Source organism: Staurois parvus, unplaced genomic scaffold, assembly GCF_062004578.1.
Source record: "Staurois parvus isolate SC_StPar_1 unplaced genomic scaffold, SC_StPar_1.0 ptg000145l, whole genome shotgun sequence".
NCBI lineage: Eukaryota > Metazoa > Chordata > Amphibia > Anura > Ranidae > Staurois > Staurois parvus.
The window spans coordinates 13,185,461-13,210,162 of NW_028317941.1; positions in this window are offsets into that span (position 1 = coordinate 13,185,461).

A 24,702-nucleotide genomic window follows, 5' to 3' on the forward strand; every position below is an offset into this window, starting at 1 on the left:
GCAAACCTAGTGGCCAACTACAGGAAATGTCTGACCTCTGTGATTACCAACAAGGTATTTGCCACCAAGTACTAAGTCATGTTTTGTGAAGGGGATCAAATACATATTTCCCTCATGAACATGCAAATCAGTGCATCATTTGTTAGACATGCATTTCTTGGATTTTTTGTTGTTTTTCTGTCTCTCAGTGTTACAATACACCTACCATTAGATTTTTAGACTGATCATTTCTTTGTGAGTGGGCAAACATTCAAAATCAGCAGGGGATCAAATACTTATTTCCTTCACTGTACCATAGGAATTGCTCTATGTTGGAAAATTTGCATAAAATGAAAAAATACATGGGGCTGAAAGAAATTGATGAGGAAAAAACTGTAATCATACATATGTGTTTTTAACCAAGAAGCTAAAAATTGGACTCAAAATGATGATGTAATTGCAAAATATGTAAAGACATTTTTTTTTATATAGTAGGTAATGTTTTAAAACCCTCAAAGTTTTTTTTCTATCACTGTGTCCCATTGGGGAGATTTTCATTCACTTGGGACAACAGATGACAGGCGATTTTGACAAGTAAGGGCAATGTTTTCTTAGACTATTGTCATCGAAAAGAAGTTACCGAATGGAAAATTTACCCTTTATTTCTGACTTGATGACAAATAAAAATGTTAGATTTTCCTTCACTTTCAGCTCCCAGTGACAATAGCCACCAGGACAAATAAGTGGGGTAAATCTTCCTAGGGGGGATCTAAGTGTCAAAAAAATTATATATATATATATATATATATATATATATATATAAAGAGAAAATATACTCATTACCAATCGTATCCAAAGTGGGAAAATGGCTTTAGATACATTTTAAATATTACTGAAACATAGATGTGTATATGCAATATAGTAGCTCAACAATCCTAATTATTACTGCTGTTCACCAATGCTGTCAAATAGTTCTTATAAAAAAAAAATCAGTGTACAGAGAAACATCCCAAAACAAAATTGTACTGAGATTGTTGCAAATGTGTTTACGCAACTTTACATTCCACTGTTCTTATGCACCTGGAGTTGGAAATAATTTACACTACTTTGGTTTCCAAAGTACAAATTGTTCCAGTTTATTCATTGCTAAAATATTTTGTGACACAGTAGATCAATTTTCTTACTTTCCTTTACAACATCTGACAAACATAGCTTAAAATGCTCTGATTAAAAATAGTTTGATATTTTTTACCTTAGTAATAATACAAAGAAGGAAAAAATGAAATAGCTATTATTTGTAAAATAAGCTAATGTAAATGGTATAGCTTAACAATTTAGATAGGGTTTGATTTTTCTTGCCAATATTTTATTGATGTGCATCATAAACTAGCAGTCTGTATTGTTGTGTTTTATGTTTCACAACTCGCTTATTGACAGTCATGTCATTAAGCATTGAGATTAAGGCTCGTTTGGATATAGTTTCACGCCGTTATTCCAGAATTATAATGCCGACAGATGCCAACAGTTGGGTAAAAAACTTACACGACCCTTTGGAATAGCATTGTTTACATCTTTTTATACTACCTACTAAAAATCATGTTGGCACCATAATCTGTTTTCATGATAATTTCTTTGCAAAGCCAGTTCACTACTCAGCATACCCAGGTGTCCATCTACTATCCTTTGGCAGTTTCTTCTGTAATGTTTGCCATGAATCCACTAGACCAGCATGATAATATGACAGATTGGATATTTGAGACAATTTAAATCAGTCTACATTAAGAGTGTTAGTAAGTAGTGTTTGCTGAGTTAGACCCAACTGCTCAGAATTACTGGATTTTATGGGTAGGCAGAAAGGAAATTTGAACCTGAACAAAGACAAAAATGCTGCATTATAGGTGAAGATTGTGTGTACTTTGAACTGAAGTGTAATGTACATATTCAGCTTGCATCTCAGCTGTGCTACATGCACAAAATAGCACAAGTTCAATACGGCAGTGCAAAGGAAACTGATGTTGTGCAGAGAATAGTCTGAATTTTCAGATGTCTACAAAATCAAAGATGATTCACAGAAAAGGTAACAATGATTGTCTGTGACCTTCTTTATATTAAAGTACACCTATCACAAAATTGGGCAATCTGGACTAAGTATACAAATCCTACAAATCTTGACATTTATTAGGGGTGAGTCAGGTTTGGTATCACCCCTAATGCTTCCCAAACATACCTGTTGGTCAATGGCTAAACACAATAAAGGAAAATTGGAGCTTAGAGGGGAAGGGTGATGCTTGGCTTTTATGGATAAAGGTAAAATTCATTATGAATTCAGCTGCTTTTTATCTCTGGATTTACTGCTTCTATTGACATGTGGCTTTCCTTGGTAGTAATTATTGTCTTTGTGTTTCTATGCTTCTTAAGTTTATTATCAAAGCAAATTCTCTAGTATGTATGGAACAACATTGTGTTACCAGCAGTATGTAGTACTCACATTAAATAAAACACATATCTTAAAGCACACCAAGCTCCTCACGTAGCATTGAACTGGTTATGCCAAGTAGGGATGAGCTAATGGGTCATTGGGTCATGGCTGTTTGGGTGTTCAAGGAAATGCTTGAACTTTTGCAAATTTGGCCCACTGTTTAGCTTGAGCCGAACATATATAAAAGCAGTATTCTACATCTTCTAAATATGACAGCTTCCCAATGGTTGCCAAAGAAGCAGCGTAGGCTGCACCCATCACATCCCTAGCAACTGCTGACATTGCAGACTCTTGAGGGTTTTTATTTTTTAAATCGGGGGTTCTTTGGAGAAGTTTATGTGCCATTATTTTAAAGAATCCAGCAATCTTGTTTGCTGGCAATTTAAGTTACTTTCTTACTTTATAAATGCCAGTGCTGCCACTTCTGTATATGACAGCTTCTAGCTGTCAATGGTTGTTAAGGAAGTAGCAGGGGCTGGCTCAAGCACCATTGACTGACAAGGCCTGGAAGCCCTAGTCTCATTACAAAAGGGGCAGGCATAGCAGTGATATGCCAAATATGGCCACTGACTATATTTGGGTGATATTATTGACTTTGTAAATGTCAGTTTCTTAATGGTTCATTTTAAGCATTTAAAAACTGCTTCCTGCCAAATGCAATGTAAATGTTTTATTTAGTACCTGTTTTATAGGAAAGCACCTCCTCTGTGCAATTCTTATCTGTAACACTCTTGCTTATTAGATCAGAAATTGAGAATTTTTTATTTGACAGATTTGACAACCATTGATTTGAACAGGTATTGGATTTGACATCTGCACTTCCTTGAAGTTTGCTAAATCCCACTCAAACTGAGCTTTTTGGCTCATCCCCAATTCCAAGTATCAACAATTCTACACAGCCTCAGTCATTTGGATACTATAGTATCATAGACCCCATAATATTAAATGTTTGCCATACTAAAATTAGTTGCAGCAACTAGGAGAAACAAGAAGCAAATGTTGTCTTATACTCCTTAGAAATAAGATGATCTCTGCTCTTCTGTTAACCAAAACTTCCTGATGACTAATAAGGTTGATTCACTAAAAGCAAATTGGATTTTTTCCCCAGAGCTTGATAAATGAAACTCTGATGACTACCTTCATTTAATGATGTGCAAGCAAAAATGCTTCTCTTTAAATTTTTCCTGCATGTGATTGGGTGTTCTTTGCAAATCAAATTTTCTCCAAAATCACTAAGCTTTGGGGAAAATTCCTTTGCAAACTACAAGCTTCCTTGCAAAGTGAGCAGCCTATTTGTCTTTAGTAAACCAACCCCAAAGAATCAGATCCACTGCTCTCTTAATTCAGGCCTGCACAGTGGAGTCAAGGATATGTGCAACCACATGCTGTCAGTGAAGTAACAATCACAGCAGTTCTCCACTCTCAGGTTGTTAGGAGTGTGTAGCACTCCTGCTCCATCATAGCTACTGGTTCCAGCATCCTGGTTTTGGGTATGATGCATTCTCCCTGTCTGTCTATCCACCTGCAAGATGACTGGTGTAGTCAATCTCTGGGTAGAGACCAAACCTGATTTAAGCCAGCCAAGCCTAAAGTCTCATGCTTGTGATAGTACTGGTTACACATGATCAAGCTCCTTTTGTCTGTCCTACTTTGCTGTCTGGATTCCTTCATTGAGCCACGCTAGATCATTCCCCCTCCTTTCCTGCCCTGCCAGGACTGTGCTCCTAACAAGGGTCTGGTAGGAATTTAAGGGGGACCCCACGCTTTCCCCCCCATTTTTGGGGGGTGGGGTTCCCCTTAAAAGTCATACCAGGCCTAAAGGGTGTGGTATGGCTTTTAGGGGGAAACTCCAGCCATTTATTTTTTAATTGTTTTACTGTGGGGTCCCACCTAACCTTTCTACCAGACCTAAAGGGTCTGGTATGGATTGGGGGGGGGGGCCCATGCTGTATTTTTTTAAATGTCATTTTAAAAAAAAAATGGCAGTCCTGGTACAGCAGATTCTATACATTTACAGAAATCCCCCTGCGCTCCACAGAACCTAGTGAGTTAGCTGCTATCACCTAATTCTCTATACCGCAAGATATGTAAAACAAAAATAATATAAGTGGTGAAGCGCTCAACTTAAATAATCAAAAACTAGTGCAATATCCCCATATATAAATATCACATCCCTAGTGGTATAATGATACCCAAATGATAACTCTTAAGCTATGCAGATATACAAATAATAATAATATAAATAATAATGAATGAAAAACTAGTGCAATATCTTCATATATACATAATATATCCCTGGTGATATAGTGATAAACAACTAATATCTCTTAGACTGTGCAAAAGTGATACTAAAATACAATTAATAATACCAATTTACATGAAATATTAATTACAATAAATTAAATAGTGATGCCACACTGTGCAAAATTATAGAAAAGTGTTCAAATAATGTCACTCCATGCTACAATAGTGCTCTTCGTGAAAATCTTGACGTGACTCCCCTCAATAGCAGAAATGCCCCCTCACCTTCCACATTCGACCCTTGCGGGTCACAGAGCTTTTTATATAATCTCCTTGCTGCAAGCTCTCCTGGGACACGAAGGAAGCTCTCTGGCCTGCCCTGATGCTTGAATTCGTTGTATGAGGGGAGTTATTGGAGTGTTACTTACTGCCTGGAGGAGGATCAAGGTCGGTGGAGGCAGTGGAGGAGATTAATATCTGGCAGAGATATATATATAAAAAGCTCTGTGACCCGCAAGGGTCGAATGTGGAAGGTGGAAGGTTGGGGGATGCTTCTTCAATGCATCCCCCAACCCCATATCATAATTTCCCTACTCCCCTCATCCCACCCCTTTCCCCTCCAAATTCCCTAAAACCACTCCACTTTACTAGTTTCTAACCTTTTTCATCTTTGTCAGTCTATATTTGTATTCCCTTCCTCCTAGCCCCTTTTCTCTGTGGGACATCCTTAGCAACTCCCCCCATACTCATTTACTTCATTCCCAGCAGTTACTAATATCTTTTAGTTGTTTTAAAGACTAACCACTTACTCCATATTTTCCCAAATTGTGCCACTTTATTCTCAATATAACACAGCTCCTCCATCCTGTAAATATTATCTACCCAGTTTTCCATACTTGGTGGTTCAGGAGCAAGCCAAAACTTAGGGATTAGGTCCTTAGCCGCACTAATTAGATTGTATAGTACCCTGTCCTTACATAGTTTTGTCAAAGGGTCAAATATATAAAATAAACAAATCCATGGATCTCTCTGTATCGTAGTCCCAATTGCCCAGGGGCCCCATAAGTTGTCAGTCCACCCCTGCTCTGGCCTGTCTGGGACTTGCTTGGGCAACATCCCCTCTATCCATAATAGTCTTTCCCTCATCTCAGCAAACATTTCTTCCTTCTTGCATTGTGACTGCCCAATCGTTGCAGCCATGCATACAGCAACTTGTAACACAGTTCACAGCATAACACTTTCCTTTCCTTTCATAGGTACACCACCTGGACAACACAATGGCTTTTACCTGGCTGAATTTCTGCACACAGCCAACAGTTCCTGACATGAACTCACCATTGGAGTGAAGACCTGGATTCCACCATCAGTTTGCCCACATTCTCCACCAAATGTGACATGGGGTAGTTAGCTCTCGCAGTAGATTAGTGAGTCCACAGCAGACTGTAACTATTTTTAAGGACTTAGTAGCCCACTTTTAGTAGAAGTTTAACACAAAGACTACATCCTTAATTTTTTCCCCTGTAGTGACAGGATCACTTGATATAGCAGTGTTGAGTAGACTGGATTCTTTACATATCCGTATGAAAATTTTCCAATAACCTGTTTTTGTTGTTAATATTATTCTTATTCAATATTATTGTTTAAATATTGAAGTCACAAGTAGAACATTTACTAAGCAAACAAAACAGCAGAGAGCTATGAGAATCTGATAGCATGAAGCTCACAGTCTTGTGGACACCATTCACTGCCAGACAGTGTATAGACATTCAATATCTTCATATGACCAAATGATTACCTTCCATTCGTAGTCAAGAACTCTGGAGTACTGATTTACTAACACTGAGCAAAGCATTCTCTTCAAAAAAGAGAGAATAAAAAAGCAGGAAGTTAAGTTGCACTCATCACAAATGCAGTTCTCTTGAGTACAAGTTGGAATGCTCAGCATAGATAGAAAGAATATAGATTGTCAACTCACTCTTAATTAGCTTTCTTCGGTGTGGGGATTAAAAACAGAAAATGTCTACATATAAATACAGGAGAGGTAAAAAGCGATCTTGCTGTTATCACCATAAATCTTCTTTTTTTTATGATTAATCAAGTTACAAACAACATTCCAACTGTAACAGACAAATGGTTACCCAGTGCTGATGACCTTTAGTAAAATGAGAACTCTAAAATTATTATTTTTTTCTTATTTCTTTTGTGGTTATTACAGTTCAAAACTCACCACTGCTTAAAGCAGAAAAGCAAATAACACTTTCTTGCATGTGTGCCCTTGCTAACATGTCAAATAGACAGGGTAAATCTCCGTAATGGGGGCACAGTGATAAACATTAATTCCAAATTCATAATTTGGCACTTATATTATATTGATGGCAAGCTTGCAAAATATTTGGTTTTTATGATTAATCATAATTAATATTAAAATGTGTGATTGGCCTTCAACAAATGATAGTGTTAATTTCTTCAGTTATAGCTGAGACAGAAAAATATGTTTGAAGTTAAGCTAACCAGCTGAAAGCTGAGTATTCTATAGAAGGGCATAGCTGGTTAAAGGACTCTAGTGTAGAATGTCATGGGAGTCAGGACTGAATGTCATGGGAGTCAGGACTGAACCAAACTAGAGCTTTCTTTTGGTGGTATTTAATCATCGCTGGGATTTTTATTTTTTGTTAAATTAACAAAAAAGACTGAACATTTTGAAAAAAAACACGTTTTTCTTTGTTTCTGTTATAAAAGTTTGCAAATAAATAATTGTTCTTCATAAATTTAGGCTGAGATGTATTCTACTACATGTCTTTGGTGAAAATAACCCAAATTAGGATGTATTTTTTAGTTTGTAGGAAAGTTATAGAGTTCACAAACTATGGTATAGATCTGAATACTGATCAATCCTGACGTACTGACAGTCAATCTAATTTCTTGAGGTCCAAGAATGTCAGAATAGTACAGATATCCCCAAAATGACCACTTTTTGCAAAGTAGACAGTCCAACGTACTTCATAAGAGGCATGGCGAGTTTTTTGAAGTTGTATTTTTTTTGTCATAATTTTTCGGAAAATGAAAAAATAAAAAAAATTATTTTCACTATTTTTTTTTACATACTGTCACCAGTGCAGTACAGTGTCATCATATAACTGGCATGGAGGTGATCAGGGACACTGACTGGTGACAGTGTGAAAAAAAAAAATATATTTTTTTTTTTATTTAAAATTTTTTATTAATTTTTTTTCTTTTTTTTAAGATTTTTTTTTCATATTTCACTATGTCCAAAGTAGTACAATGTTACCATAGTAACATTGTACTACTTTGGGGAAGTGATCAGTATTTTTTTTTTTATAAGCAAGCATTTACCTGAATGACATTGATTCATTCAGGGTTTTTTTTTTTTTTGTGTGCTTAGCTGTGATTTGGTCACAGCTAATCACATGACATGTGCATGTGATTAGCTGTGACCATTCATAGCTAGACACTAGTATACAATGGATGGCATGAATGAAGCTATCCATTGTATACAACTGTCATGTGACCTGATGTGATTGGTCACAGCAGGTCACATGGTACCGGCAACGGGGGCCGGTACTCAGATCTGTCATCGGCCGTGTCCGAGGCACACGGCCGGTGACAGATCGCACCACTGTGCGGCTCTGCAACTTGGCGGACATATGGGGGTTATTTACTAAAGCTGGAGAGTCCAAAATCAGACTCCCTTCTGCATAGAAACCAATCAGCTTCCAGGTTTCATTGCCAAATCTTCAATGCATCCCCCAACCCCATATCATAATTTCCCTACTCCCCTCATCCCACCCCTTTCCCCTCCAAATTCCCTAAAACCACTCCACTTTACTAGTTTCTAACCTTTTTCATCTTTGTCAGTCTATATTTGTATTCCCTTCCTCCTAGCCCCTTTTCTCTGTGGGACATCCTTAGCAACTCCCCCCATACTCATTTACTTCATTCCCAGCAGTTGCTAATATCTTTTAGTTGTTTTAAAGACTAACCACTTACTCCATATTTTCCCAAATTGTGCCACTTTATTCTCAATATAACACAGCTCCTCCATCCTGTAAATATTATCTACCCAGTTTTCCATACTTGGTGGTTCAGGAGCAAGCCAAAACTTAGGGATTAGGTCCTTAGCCGCACAAATTAGATTATATAGTACCCTGTCCTTACATAGTTTTGTCAAAGGGTCAAATATATAAAATAAACAAATCCATGGATCTCTCTGTATCGTAGTCCCAATTGCCCAGGGGCCCCATAAGTTGTCAGTCCACCCCTGCTCTGGCCTGTCTGGGACTTGCTTGGGCAACATCCCCTCTATCCATAATAGTCTTTCCCTCATCTCAGCAAACATTTCTTCCTTCTTGCATTGTGACTGCCCAATCGTTGCAGCCATGCATACAGCAACTTGTAACACAGTTCACAGCATAACACTTTCCTTTCCTTTCATAGGTACACCACCTGGACAACACAATGGCTTTTACCTGGCTGAATTTCTGCATACAGCCAACAGTTCCTGACATGAACTCACCATTGGAGTGAAGACCTGGATTCCACCATCAGTTTGCCCACATTCTCCACCAAATGTGACATGGGGTAGTTAGCTCTCGCAGTAGATTAGTGAGTCCACAGCAGACTGTAACTATCTTCATTGAACAAGCTGAGGTTAGAAGCTGACTGGTTTCTATGCAGAAGGGAGTCTGATTTTGGACTCTCCAGCTTTAGTAAATAAACCCCATGGCGTCCTCCCGGAAAGATAATACATTTTTGCGGACGCCATTTGGCCATAGGCCGGGCGTCAAATGGTTAAAAGTTGGTAATATGTGTTACATAAGTAGATTTTTGGTTATACAACATTATTGAGATATTATGTTGTAAAGATAGATTCTTAGTTTATATTATCATTAAGCAGAGAGACTGGTCACATGAGCAAGCTGATGCAAAATTGCCAGCTTATGGAGTCATTACATATGGGCCTGTCAATCGAAAGACCATATATGTAGTGTCCCCTCCCTTCAATGAAATTGCTCTGCTAAGCAGTATTGTTTGCCATACAAGGTTCTAAGATCATGAATTATGATGTATACAAGCATCATAAAAGATGCGATGAGCGTGACACACACACAAGCATGGCATTAAGATAGTATGGTTATTCACAGAACTGACAGACTGGAACAAGTGCATTCTCTAAGACAAGAACTCGTCACTTCCTCCTTCTCTAAGACAAGAAGAGCACATGTGACAACGGCCATGAGAATAAGGGTGACACATCTTTATAACTTCTGTTTTGACATTTCTGTTTTACCTACATGGACCTGTTCATGATACATTTTACATTGTTATTTTAAGCCATTGTGTGATAAAATAAAATCGCACTTTATTTTTTACTTCGCCATCTCTTTATTATTCGCAAATCGCCTATAGACACTAAATAATTATTATATGTGTCTCAGAAAATTCTACACACAGATACCACTAAGTGTTGCTAATTGAAATATTTAATAAATATAAAGTAGGTGTTATCTCAATTTGGCTGCAAAAGTGAAAATACACTTTAAGCTGCCTATACACATCTTGTTGGTATCATTTTTATTTGAATTTTCTATCATTTAGCAGTATTTTCTTTTAACGTGATACCTGTGTGTTTGAATTAGGACAAGCTACAACTTGCAATCATACCTGGAAAATTTTGCAATATTATTTTTTGTATTTAAAATTGATATACCAGAAAAATTATACAACAGAATACAATACAATACAAGAGAACGTTTATCAACCAGTTTGGTTGCTTCATTGTGCCTTTGATATCAGTTTGGATTAAATGTTTCTTCCTAGGGCTAAAACCAAATCCTAATTTTTCAATAAAATGAAAGGTGAAATGTTATTAGTTGCTACTGACAACAGCTCCTATTTTGTGATCTTGTTGATTTCTTTATTTTAAAGAATCCTACATTATTTGATAAATAAAATCATATATCCAATATTTTAAAATATTATTTATGTAGCACTAATAATACTTTGATGATTGCTTTAAAGTACTAGCTTTTACAGATTAACAGCTGTAAAACAGTATTTATTAAAATCTAAAAGCAATATTTTGCCATTTTAGTCAATAATAATTCTGACAGTTTTACTTATTTATGAATCTGCTCTACATAACTAAAATGTGCCAATGGAATCTGTTTCATATATGGGTCTTACTGATTTTTTAAACATTTCCTGTCCTCTTTTTCACTGAACATTTTTGCTGACAATTGGCACCACTCAAAAGTTAGTGAAATCTATTATTTAAAATTGCAGGAAGGAGAAGAGTGAACCTTTTAAAACATGACATTGATCGTTTGTATCTGTTTTTACTGCATCACATTTTTTTACATTTTTGTCAATCTAAAGTTTCAATTCATATTTTTTTTGTACTCCACTCAAATCTCTAAATCACTCTAGAAGACAAATCATATAAAAATTTAGCATAAAGAGGTCTCAGAACATATTTTTATATAATTATATGAATATAGCAAGCATATAACATATATGATGGAGGGCGCATGCGTGGCCGGCTCTGGGGATGGACGCTCACTGAAGAGAGCTCCGTCCACCCGCCAGCCTGACCTCGGCACACTACGGCCCCAGGGAAAAATAAACAGCTCACCAGAGCCATTAACCCCTCGCCACCTGAACAGGCTATGACCTGCAGGAGGAAAGCACCGGGTCATCCATCAAAAATGACCAGCTTCTTCCCGGCACTTGCTCCCTGCAGCCAAGATGGTGCCGGCCCCCTGCAGAACGGTTTGTCTGCCCAGCAACAGCAGCAAGGGGAGAACACAGACCACCAGGCTGCATACCATCCAGACCCCAGGCTGAAGGGATCGCTCTACCCAGGAGATCCTGGTGAGTCCTCTCCCCCCTGTCTCCTACATCCAGCAGCCTGGCAAAATCCAGACCCAGACTGGACACAGGATCACCCCCTGACAGACATCAACCTTCTCTCTCAACTTCTATCCTATCTACTACAGCTCCATCTTAAATTTAATCCTATCCTGCTTCTGACCAACCTGTCACAGAGATTTCCATGAAGAACATGCTCCTTTCCCTGCGACAAACACTACATAATGACCTGACGGCTTCATTATCCCAAATTTCAAATACGGTCCAAAATCAAGGAAAACGCATCCGCCATATCGAGAACAAACTAGGGGAAATATGTACCACATATAATGATCTTATAGATGCACACACAGATCATGCGACATCGAACAAATCAAGCTCAAACTGACAGACCTAGAAGATCGCTCCAGGCGAAACAATATTAAATTCTGTGGGATCCCAGAATCCATCACCACAGACGCCATGGTCCCATATTTACAACAATATATGAAAAATCTCATCCACACCCTCACTGACGTGGAATTGGCTATAGATCGAGCACATTGAATCCCCAAACCGTCATTTCTACCTGCGACGGTCCCCAGAGACATATTGGTGCGCATACATTTTTACCACGTGAAGGAAAAAATAATGATTGCAGCTAGAAATTTGACCTCCATTCCTCCAGCCCAAGCAAACATCAAATTGTTCGCAGACCTGTCCAAAGCCACACTCTTCAACCTTAAGAAGCTCATCAGCATAACCAAAGCATTACGGAATCACAACATCGCATATCAATGGGGCTTCCCTAGGAAACTAAATGTCAAATACCAAGGCAGATTTTTCACTATCAAATCCCTAGAAGCAGGCATCGAACTATTGAAATCGTGGAGCATTATACCAGCAGATTCCCATCAACCAGCATCCAACCGGCAGCAACAGATGGAAGCAGAATGGTCATAGCCTCCACTCAAGCATATGACCTTCATGCCCAATTCCCGGGGCACCACTCTCTAACACACAAGCTGGCAATCGGCCCCTGATCGAACATACTGATCGTTCAAGTTCGTCTCAAGCATGAGCTCTCGAAAGAGTCATGCTTTCTCATGCCTCCACTTTACACAGTAGCAGATACTGCTACACATGTTACTTGCGTTGTTTGCAAGTCTTTTTTACCCGTTTTTACCCTTGTTCTTACCTCAAACTACCGATCATCAGTCGCTAGAACTGCCCCTCTCAACAATTCTCTCCACACAATTGCACACTCAATCCACAAAAATAACATATATGATGGTTGTTAATCCTCAGAATAATTTTTCTAGTGTTAGGAAATGTGAATAAACTTGTCTTTTAGCTTTTCTGTATGAAATGTGAATTCTTATTCTTTAAATACTGACCTCTAGTGGTTGCAAAGTTCTATATATGCAAATGATTCAAAAACGATATTAATTTTAGAATTTTTTAATACAGGAGAAGCACAAGTATTTTTATAATTAAAGAAAAGCAATACATATTACATCCAAAGATAAGTAAAGGAAGCTTTGCTATTACACTTTTCATATCTATTGAACAAGCCATTACATTTTAATGCTGTGCATAAAACATGTTCAAATGCATCATAGTTTTAACTGTATATTAAAGCTACGTTTGTATGGAAAACATTCAGTGTTACTCCTTAAATGGTTAGAGTCCTGTCCACTGCTTATATGCTTATAAAAAATGGCAAGTCAACTAATGGTAAATATTTTATTTACAGCATAGATATATAGCAAGAAAATGAACTACATACAGGTGAAACTCAAAAAATTAGAATATCGTGCAAAAGTTCATTTATTTCAGTGATGCAACTTAAAAGGTGAAACTATTATATGAGATAGACTCATTACATGCAAAGCAAGATAGTTCAAGCTGTGATTTATCATAATTGTGATGATTATGGCTTACAGCTCATGAAAACCCCAAATCCACAATCTCAGAAAATTAGAATATTACATGCAATCAATAAAACAAGGATTGTACATAGAACAATATCGCACCTCTGAAAAGTATAAGAATTCATATGTACTCAGTACTTGGTTTGGGCCCCTTTTGCAGCAATTACTGCCTCAATGCGGTGTGGCATGGAAGCTATCAGCCTGTGGCACTGCTGAGGTATTATGGAAGACCAGGATGCTTCAATAGCGGCCTTCAGCTCTTCTGCATTGTTCAGTCTCATGTCTCTCATCTTTCTCTTGGCAATGCCCCATAGATTCTCTATGGGGTTCAGGTCAGGTGAGTTTGCTGGCCAATCAAGCACAGTAATCCCATGGTCATTGAACCAGGTTTTGGTGCTTTTGACAGTGTGGGCAGGTGCCATGTCCTGCTGGAAAATGAAGTCAGCATCCCCATAAAGGTCGTCTGTGGAAGGAAGCATGAAGTGCTCTAAAATCTACTGGTAGATGGCTGCGTTGACTCTGGACTTAATGAAGCACAGATGACATGGCTCCCCAAATCAACACAGACTGTGGAAACTTCACACTGGACTTCAAGCATCTTGCAGTGTGTGCCTCTCCATTCTTCCGCCATACTCTGGGTACTTGGTTTCCAAATGAGATGCAAAAGTTGCTCTCATCATAAAAGAGGACTTTGGACCACTGAGCAACTGACCAGGTCTGTTTTTCTTTAGCCCAGGTAAGACGCTTCTGACGTTGTTTGTTGTTCAGGAGTGGCTTGACAAGAGGAATACGACATTTGAAGCCCATGTCCAGGATCCGTCTGTGTGTGGTGGCTCTTGATGCACTGACTCCAGCCTCAGTCCACTCCTTGTGAAAGTCCCCAACACGTTTGAATGGCCTTTTCCTGACAATCCTCTCCAGGCTGCGGTCATCCCTGCTGCTTGTGCGCCTTTTTCTTCCACACTTTTCCCTTACACATAACTTTCTATTAATGTGCTTTGATACAGCACTTTGGAAACATCCAACTTCTTTTGCAATTACATTTTGAGGCTTTCCCTCCTTATGGAGGGTGTCAATGATGGTTTTCTGCACAACTGTCAGGTCAGCAGTCTTTCCCATGATTGTGATTCCTACTGAACCAGACTGAGAGACCATTTAAAGGCTCAGGAACCCTTTGCAGGTGTTATGGCTTAATTAGCTAATTAGAGTGGGACACTTTGAGCCTAGAATATTGCACCTTTTCACAATATTCTAATTTTCTGAGATTGTGGATTTGGGGTTTTCATGAGCTGTAAGCCATAATCCTCACAATTATGACAAATCATGGCTTGAACTATCTTGCTTTGCATGTAATGAGTCTATCTCATATATTAGTTTCACCTTTTAAGTTGCATTACTGAAATAAATGAACTTTTGCACAATATTCTAATTTTTCAAGTTCCACCTGTATACCAAGGGTGAAATGGCACAATCATCAGAACTATTGGTGTACATGTTTTATCATCTTTATTGTGTACACACTTTAGACACTAGAGATGAGAGAATACTGGATACTAATATTTGTAGGTAAGGTTGATCCAGGGAATATCTGATTGCCTCTTAGGGGATCAGAAAGGAATTATTTACCCTGCTGGAGAAAATTGGATTGAGCTTTATTGGGGTTTTTCTGCCTTCCTTTTGATCAGCTGTGTGTATATGATTGTGTATATAGAGGTGTTCTGTTTGTGTGTGCATGTTTTTTTTTCCTCTGTGGGTTGAACTAGATGGACTTGTGTCTTTTTTTCAACAAGACGGACTATTTTATGTAAGAATAAATACACCAGTGATGATTTTCAACAAAAAACAGGATGCTTTGTTGAAGGTGGAGATTTTTTTTATATTTTATTGATTTGTGCGCTCCTCTTTGTAAAAGGTTCTGTGCCATTTTCACACTGGAAAGCCACCTGCCTTACTTTATGACTTTTACTCATGTCCCTTTCAGTCTCCCATTCCCCTTCCTGCAAGATACCAAGAGACAAACCCCATTATAAAAAATATGCAGTAGCACATTCTCCCCAGTGTCTGGCTGTATACACTGCTGCACACATTCCAGGATTGCTCAGACCCTTAACCACTAGTCATTCTACTTGCTATTTTTCATTCAATCCACACCTAAATACATCAGCAGTGTTGTTCAATACCTTTGTTATTACTATAAATTGTTTCTTTTTTTTATTGCCTTTCATATTAACACAATTGTGCTGCAAAAATGTGCAATGTTATTGATAACATACAGTGCTTTTTATTTTCTTTCTCATCTTCATTGCCATAGTAATGCGTTGAAGTAGTTTACAACAAATGTCACATTTTATTAATTTTTTTAGCCTTTGAGTTTTCCCATCCACAATGCTAGTTGTCACTGGTTCCTAAATCCAGTCCTGTTTTAATGCTGTGAAGATATTTGCAATTGTCAAACACAGTTGCACCACATTTTAACCATGGTCAGGCTTAGGGTTACTTATAATTTTTTTTATTGGTGGCGGAGAGAGACCCCTTTTTTATGAACATACATTTTTCAATAAGCTCTTCAAAATTAATACATTTAGTCTTTTTGTTTGGTTTATTTGATAACTGCTAAAGGAAAAATGATCACCAACAGGGACACAGACAGAAAAATCCTGACAGAAATTCTATCTATCTCTTTGTCCACACCAAAGAGACTTACTCATTCATCCTGTCCCTGGTGGCACCAGTAATTAAGACAGGAAGTGAATGAAAATCTCTCTAATGCAGACAAAAACAAAAAAGTTATACATAAAAGTAATCTCTGTAGCTGATAAAGAAAAGGGAATTAAAGTAATAAAGCACAGTTACTGCAGCACTATTATTGTTTGGTTGGAAATAACATTAATGTTTTTATGTTTTCCTAAAAAAAAAGATCATTATAAAAAATATATAGATATAAATTCCATTACACACATTAAACACAATGAAAAACCTTTTCTTGCAGGATAATTTATATATGCAACATGACACCATATAGCACATTAATATTTTTCTTTCCTAGACATATTACTCTGTATCTTTCTTGAAGGTAATAATTCAGACAAACAAGGCAGACTTTAAAAGAAAATGAAGGAAAGATTACTTTATTGCTGTTGTTGGGCAAAAAATAGAGCTAGGTTATGTATGCATTTTTTAATTATTCTTACACAGAGTAAAGATGTAAAAAAAAATGTATTCAGATCTCCTTTACTCTTTTCAATTTTGTTGCAGCGTGATACTACAGTTGTTTAAATTCATTTTTTTCTTGATAATCTACACTCAGTACCCCATAATGATAAAGTTAAAACAAAATTTTAGAAACATTTGCAAATTTATGAAAAAAGGAAAAACTGAAATATCACATTGGTAAAAGTATTTGGACCCTTTGCAACAACTCTTGAAATTTAGCTCCGGTGCCTTCCATTTCTCTTGACCATTGCTGAGATGTTTCTACAATTGGAGTTCACCAGTGGTAAATTAAATTGAGTGGACATGATTTGGAAAGAAACACACCTCTCTTTAAAAGGTCTCATAGCTGACAATGCATACTGTATCAGCGCAAAAGCCATGAGGTCAAAGGAACTGCCTGCATAGCTCAGAGCCCGGATTACTGCATTGAAGGTTCCCTAGAGCACAGTGGCCTCCATAATTCTCAAATGGAAGAAGTTTGGCAAAACCAGGACTCTACCAAGAGCTGGTCGACAGGCCAAAATGATCAATTGGGGGCTTTAGTAAGAGAGGTGACCAAGAACCTGATGGTCACTCTGACTGAGCTTTAGAGATCCTATGTGGAGATGACACAAAGTTCCAGAGGGAGAACCATCACTACAGCTATTCACTGATCTGGACTTTATGGCAGAGTGTCTAGACAGAGGCCTCAACTCAATTCAAAACACATGAAAGCCCACTTGGAGTTTCCAAAAGCATTTAGTCATGGTTGTGCCAAACTTCTTCCATTTGACAAAACAAATAAATTAATATATATATATATATATATATATATATATATATATAGTGACAAGAGAGAGCCCGGGATCACCAGCAGTAGAATTGATAAAAAAAAACAGTCATTTTATTTTCTAAATAGGCAAAGCACAAAACAGCTTATGCTCAGTGTGGGAAAAAAACAAACAAAATAATTGATCAGTCTCTGGTTTAACAGCCTATAGTCATCTCACAACTGTTTGTGTTCCACATCGCATCTGACAGACACCTGATGATGGTTTTCTAAAAACCATTCGAGCTTCCCCTGCAGGCAGGTTAACCCTTTTAGCAACAAAATCCCTGTACTCAGGATTGGAGGCTCTCTCCCACCCAAACTCTCTTCAAGCCTCATGATTCTGGGTGCCAAATGAGGACTCACAAATCCTGAGAGCTATGAATCATTTTTTTCTTCTGAAACCAGACCACCCTGGAATATTTTACCCTGGATGAGTGAGAATTCCTAAGTACTCCAAAAATGTCTTTTACTATCTCCGTAAATGGACCATAGCCCAACTAGCAAGGAAACATATGTGCCTTCCATGACCCATCCCTGGCATCCTGTACATACAACACAGAGGTGTCAGAGGCACTGGGGGACACCCTGAACTGTACCCTAAAGAGGACATTAGCATTTTGATAATGATTTCCAGGCCTGTGTTATACCACAAGTTTAAAACACCTAGTTACTCTAGCATTTCTGTGCTTGGTTTGTCACTTCCATGTCAGTGGGGCATGGTCTGACACCAACCAAAACTTCCTGCTAAGCAGATAACAGCACAGAGAATCCAAACACCACTTTATGGCCAGGCACCATAGTTTTTCTCAGTGGCTATGAACTTCCTGCTGAGTAAGACTATGTTCCTTCCTATTGACCTCTTCAGACAAAACTGCTCCTAATCCTTCACTGGATGCATTTCTTTGGACAATAAACTCCTTAAAAAAATCTGGAGCAACCAACACTGGATAATGCCATAAGGCTGTTTTAGGCTCCAAAAAATCATCATTAGCCTTATCATTCCAGTACTTACCAATTGTCAGTGGCACAGAAATTGTGGTAAAGATGGGGACAAATTGATGGTAGTAGTAAATGATGCCCAGGAAAACTTGAACCTGTTTCTTTTTGATGGGCAGGACCAAGCCTGAATAGGTTCTACCTTGTTTATATGAGGTTTCCCCAAACCCCTACTCACAATTTACCCCAGGTACTTTGCCTCCTTCATCGCAATAGCACACTTTTTGGGATTGATGGTAAACCCCTTCTGCTTTAACCACTTCTCATCGTAGTATGTCATATGATATCCTGGAGTTGAAGTGGAGATATTGCGGAGAAGCCTGTAGCTTTTTTTTGTCCAGTTTAAGGTGTTAAAGCAAAAGCAATCCTGGTGACTGATTAGCTGTTGTATTGTTTTTATAAGTGACGTGAGAGGTGTCCCCCTCATGCCGCTCTCCAGTGCCTTCTCAAGCTCTCCCATGTGATCGGGGAGCCTGAGGCAAATACGGTGCTATTTCCAGCTTACCATAGAGCTGAATGGGGACCGGAATGTCCCTGATCATCTCTATGGTATTAGAAACCAGAAGTGACGTTGTGTTGCTCCAGATGTCAACAAAGCCATTTTTGGCTTGGAAAAGAATCTGGTCACACTGATCTTGGCGTGATCAGATGCTTTCAAAGGCAGAGCAGAGATCTGTGATCTAATAGACCCCAGATCTCTCAGTAAAGAGTACCTGTCAATGCATATTGTTAGCACAAGGAATGCTTATATTTCTTGTACTATGAAAGTGATCAAAAATGTTTAAAGAGAGTGCAAAAATTAAAAAATTAATAAAATGATTTAAAAAAATTAAATTGCCCCTGTCCCCCCGTACTCACGCACAAAGGCAAATGCATACATAGGCCACACAAGCATATGTAAATGCTGTTTGTACCACACATGAGATATTGTCACAAACATCAGAGTGAGAGCAATAATTCTAGCACTGGACCTCTTGTGTAACTCTAAACTGGTAACCTGTAGAATCAATCTATGGGGGCATGCAATTTTAAAACATGACATGTTAGGTATCTATTTACCCACCAGAACATTATCTTCTATATTTTACCAAACAATTGAGTATTATATTGTGTTTGTGTGCACTAAAATTCATTAAAATTTATTTTTTCCTAAAAATATGCTTTTGAAAACAGCTGCAAAAATACTGTGTGACATAAATTGCAAAATCCACCATTTTATTTTCTAGGGCCTCTGCTAAAAAAATATACTGTGTATACTGTAATGTTTGGGGGTTCTAAGTAATTTTCTAGCAATAAAAATTACGATTTTTAGATGTAGGAGAGAAATGTCAGAATTGGCCTGTTAGGGAAGTAGTTAAAGAGTCCAACAGAGCCTGAATTTAGGGCAGATAAAAATCCCAGTTTGTCATCTAAATACTCCAAGGAGTATTACGGATGAAGATGCAGGGTTTTATCCATCACTATCTGAAAAGTAGCCAGGGCAGAATGCAGCCCAAATGGCATTCTTTTATGTTGAAAGTGACCCTCTGGAGTAGAAAATGATGTAATTTCTCTAGCTTCCTTAGTTAAAGGCATCTGCCAGTAGCCCTTGGTAAGGTTTAAGGTGGAAATATACTAAAGTTTTCCTAATATTTCATCAGTTCATCTACTCAGGGCATCGGATTTGCATTAGACTTCAAATCTCATTACCTTTTCTGAAATCAGTAAAAAACCACAGAGTCCCGTTGAGCTTTGGTGCCAACATAATCTGGCTGAACCATTTACTTTGTGTTTACTCAAAGACTTTGAATTTAACCATGTTCCAAACTTTCTCTGATACCACTTTCTTGTGTGCCTCAGAAAAGTGAAAGGGTTTTACTCTGACATTTACATTAGGTTCTGTGACAATGTCATCCTCAATTACCCTGGTAAGACCTGGCAGTCCTAAAATAGTCTCTCTATTCCCCTATATAAACTCTTTTACCTGCTGAGTAGCTTGGAAAGGGTGATGAAAGTGGGCTTAGAATTAACTCAGCCAGGGAAACTATCTGCTCTTGGTCTTTCCAGGGTTTAGTAGATTCACATGGTAGATTTGGTGAGGCATTCGTTCCCCAAGTTGGTGTACTTTATATTTACCTCACAAACCTTTTCCATTACCTAGAATGGCTCCTATCACTTGCCACCTACTCTCTACAATGGATATAAGGACAGCCACCTTGTCCATAACCTAAAACTGTCCAAGTTTGGCAGACCAGTTGTGTAGCTTTTGCTATGCTTATTATGTCTTCTGTAAATGCTTCTTGAGTAAAGGCAACACTTTAGTGATTCTCTCTGTCATCTGGATTAGATGTTCTACCACCATCCTATGTGGAGAAGATTCACTTTCATTCACCAGATCAAGCCACACTCCTTTACTCATACTCCAACTCAAACTTAGAAAATTGGGTAGATTCTTGAGGTATCTTTCTAATGGCAAACATAAGTGTTGGGAGTAAGCAGTCCCAATCTATTCCATTTCTTTGCACAACCCTCTTATGCATATATTTTTGTGCTTTATTAAACCTTTTAATCAGCCCATCCACCTGTAGGGGTACGCAATTCTTTGATCTGGAATAACTTGGTCTGCTATCACCCTGTACTCAGGATTGAAGGCTCCCTCCCACCCAAAGTCTCCTGGAGCCTCCAAATTCTGGGTGTCAAATGAGGACTTACCTGTGACGATTGTGCGAAATAGAGACATGGACACTGACAGCCATCTTGTTAGGTTGCGGCCATGTTGTCTCTCCTGTCCTCCCTCCTCCCTTTTGAACGCAATATGAGGCTGTAAGCGAACAGAGTTCAAAAATGCCTCTTAACCTAGATGAGCACAGCTGGATGAGCTCCATGGCTGTAAACTACTAATTAGTCTGGTCCCAGGGGATCTTCTTTGAAAAACCACTTTTCTCTGCCCAATCGTAAAACAATAGCTCAGTCAATCATGACCTGTTAGGCCATTAGGGCTAAAGCATACCATAAAACGTACATTCCACGTGAGTCATTTTTCATACAAATTCATACACTTCAGCAGGAACTGGGCACATTAATATGAAGTACATATTCAGATAGGTCATTTTAATATGAGTCAAATGAGACCTTGCATAACTATATCAGTACCTACAAAAGAAAATAAAGCAGTCTCTTTTATCCGGAGTGGCAAAGATATGCTAAGTTTGGTATATGTGCGTTTAGAATATAAGTCTAAATATTAATCTGCCAGTTGCTAGGATGCTACCTGTACCTATTGAAGGTTATGACCTTAGTATGAAATTGGAAGGGATTTGGTCATAACCTTGGTTACCGCCTAACACCCATCCTCAAATGGAATGATTGGTCATTTGTTCTCAGGAGACACCCCTTTGAGATGATAGAAAAAGACTGACAGCCTGGAGAAAAATGAGTTCTCCTTTAACATCGATCAGGAACCACCTAAGAGACTCGAGAACCAGAGCAGCCTTTGTTCGGACGATTGGACTCTGCTCAAACCAAGGACTTTTGCAAGTATTCTGCCTTCTGAACTTCTTTCTTTTATTTTTCTGTTATTTTATTGCTCTCTTTATATCTTTGTTACATCTTTTTCTGTAAATATTTTAATTGCACCATTTTGACCTTTTTAGTAATAAATCGTATTTTCTGAAAAGTGTTGAACTGTCACTAAAGCTTTTAATGCAAACTAAAGAATCCCTGTCTCTGAAGAGTGCTACTGTATGTAAAAATCCTCTGAATATATCTGTCTGTGGTTACAGTGTGTATTACAGACGCTTATACTTATATCACAGTGTTATGGCTAAGATTTGTGAGTTTCCTCCTTCTCTGTAAAAAGGTGGTGGTGGCAGTGTGAAGGGTTAATTGCGTAAAAAACCTGACCCAGTAACAATCGCTCTCAGGCTGCTGGCACACAGATTGTGGTCCCACGAGCTGGAAAATCTTTGTGCAGGGCGCAGCTGAGAGTGGCATTGTTACGCAAGTGACAGCGCGATGCGAGATCGGCTGGTCCTTTGGTCACGAGTTGGTGAGAAGGGCTGGGGTCTGATGCTGTGCACCATCACATTACCAATCAGTTTTTTTTCCTCTGCAACTGGACCACCCTGGAACCCCTCACCTTGGATGGATGAGAACCCCTGAGTCCTTCACAAATTACTTTTATTGTCCCCTTTAAAGGAACCACAGCCCATGTAATGTCAGGAGTAGCAATGGTGGCAAAAGTACCAGTAAGTTCAAGGTGGGGAAGGTAGGAAGGCAAAAGAGTAGTCCAGTATCACTTGATGAAAGCATTTGTTAATTTCTCTATGAAAACTGCTTATTTATGATCTTATGTTAGGTCAAGTGGTAAATTTGATGATGAAAAAAGAATGACAGAAAATGAATAACGACAACTTCTCACTGAAAATTGTGAATATACCATGTGACAGGACTACTTAAAATGGACTTTTGATATTTTGTAAATGTTTCTGGCATAACACAAGGAGAAAACCCTACTGAAAAAAATTGTTTACCCTTCCTTGAGGTATAATATGTGTAAAAAAAATCCCAAGGGATTTCACTAGTTCACAAACTTGGTGTCAGTCGAGAGCACAACAATGGTGAAAAATCATTGACATGATGTTTATATGAGGAAAGGCCAGAAGTGATGTATGTGAAAAACTTTGAAATGAGTATAGTGAGATGACAGACCTCATCTTTTGCAAGATTCAGTGCTTTATGTTCAGTAATGGTTTATATTAACTTGAGTTATCATTGAAAATCTAGAATTTTTTTCACTTTTTTTAACTTTAATTTCATTTAATTTTTAACCTTCATTTACAAATTAATATGAGAGTGTACCATTTCATTGAATTAGAATGTTATCCTGTAGATGTTTGAATGTATGATGAAAAAACAGTAGTCATAAATTTCACAGACACGAACATTAAACTTCTCTCCTTAGCTTCTGCTGCTCCTGAATCCCTAAATTCTCCCATCTAAGGGGACTAACTTGCTTTGATTATCAAATAGGCACCCAAAGGGAAGGCTTCTGGATTGGACTATTTACAAATAGATTCTACAAACTCTTCTGGCAACAATTATTTCCATTACTGTTATGACCTATAAATGCTATGCTTCCCAAAAAAACATTTCCTCCTCAGGCTTTATAACCATATACTATGTTTTTGTGATATTGAAGCTGGGCAAGGAGGCAATTGCACTGGGAAAATATAAACCGATTTCTTTTTAAAATTATATTCCTAATTGACTGCTAGTCGCCTATAACTCCTCTAATACATACAGGCCAAGCTGAATTTGTATCACACAGCAAGGCATGTACAATACTAACAAAACTATTTACTTTTCTACACTCAGAAATGGAACATACCACTCTGTTTACAGTCAACTGATGTTGCAAAGTTGGTTGTTATTTCCTACAGCAAACTCAGATTGATGCTTGCTAAGGAGGCCATGCGATTTCCAAAATCATGGCTCTTTATGCCTGTCCCTACGCTAGAGTGAAAACCAATGGTTCTCTGTCTACCAGCTTTTCCACTGCTAATGGATCATGCTATATATGAGGCAATAACATTGGCCCACTGAAATATAAGACAAAAAAACAAATTACAAAAATATTTAAGTGTGCATGGGACTTTTTGAGGTATATCAAGACAGCAAAATAAAGAACTCTGATTTACCTATTTTGAGTCTGCTTGGCATGCCAAGTTCACAATTATGTTTCATGTTTTGTTACAAACACTCAATTCACAATAAATAAACACAAATTCACAATAACACTACACACAACAATAACACATAACACACAAATTCACAATAAATGAAAAAATAGGTAAAAAAAAAACAAAGAATAGAATTCTAGAGTAATGATGACACAATGGCAAACACATCCACCAAAAGGCTAATAGATATAATCTGTTATTAAGGACTGAGTATAAGAAAAAACACTTATGAATCTGTTTCAAAAATAGGTTAAAAAACAGTATCTGTTCTGGATGCTAACCGCCAAGGGTTACTGCCCCAGGAGCTGTGGGAAAAGGTCCAACAAACAAAATAGGGAGGCAAGATAGCAAAGATGGAAGTTGGAGGTCACCATGGCCCATGATGACATCAGATGGTGTCATGGGCCACGGTGTTTGTTGGACCTTGGGCCCTTTCCCCATGGCTCCCAGGGTAGACACCAT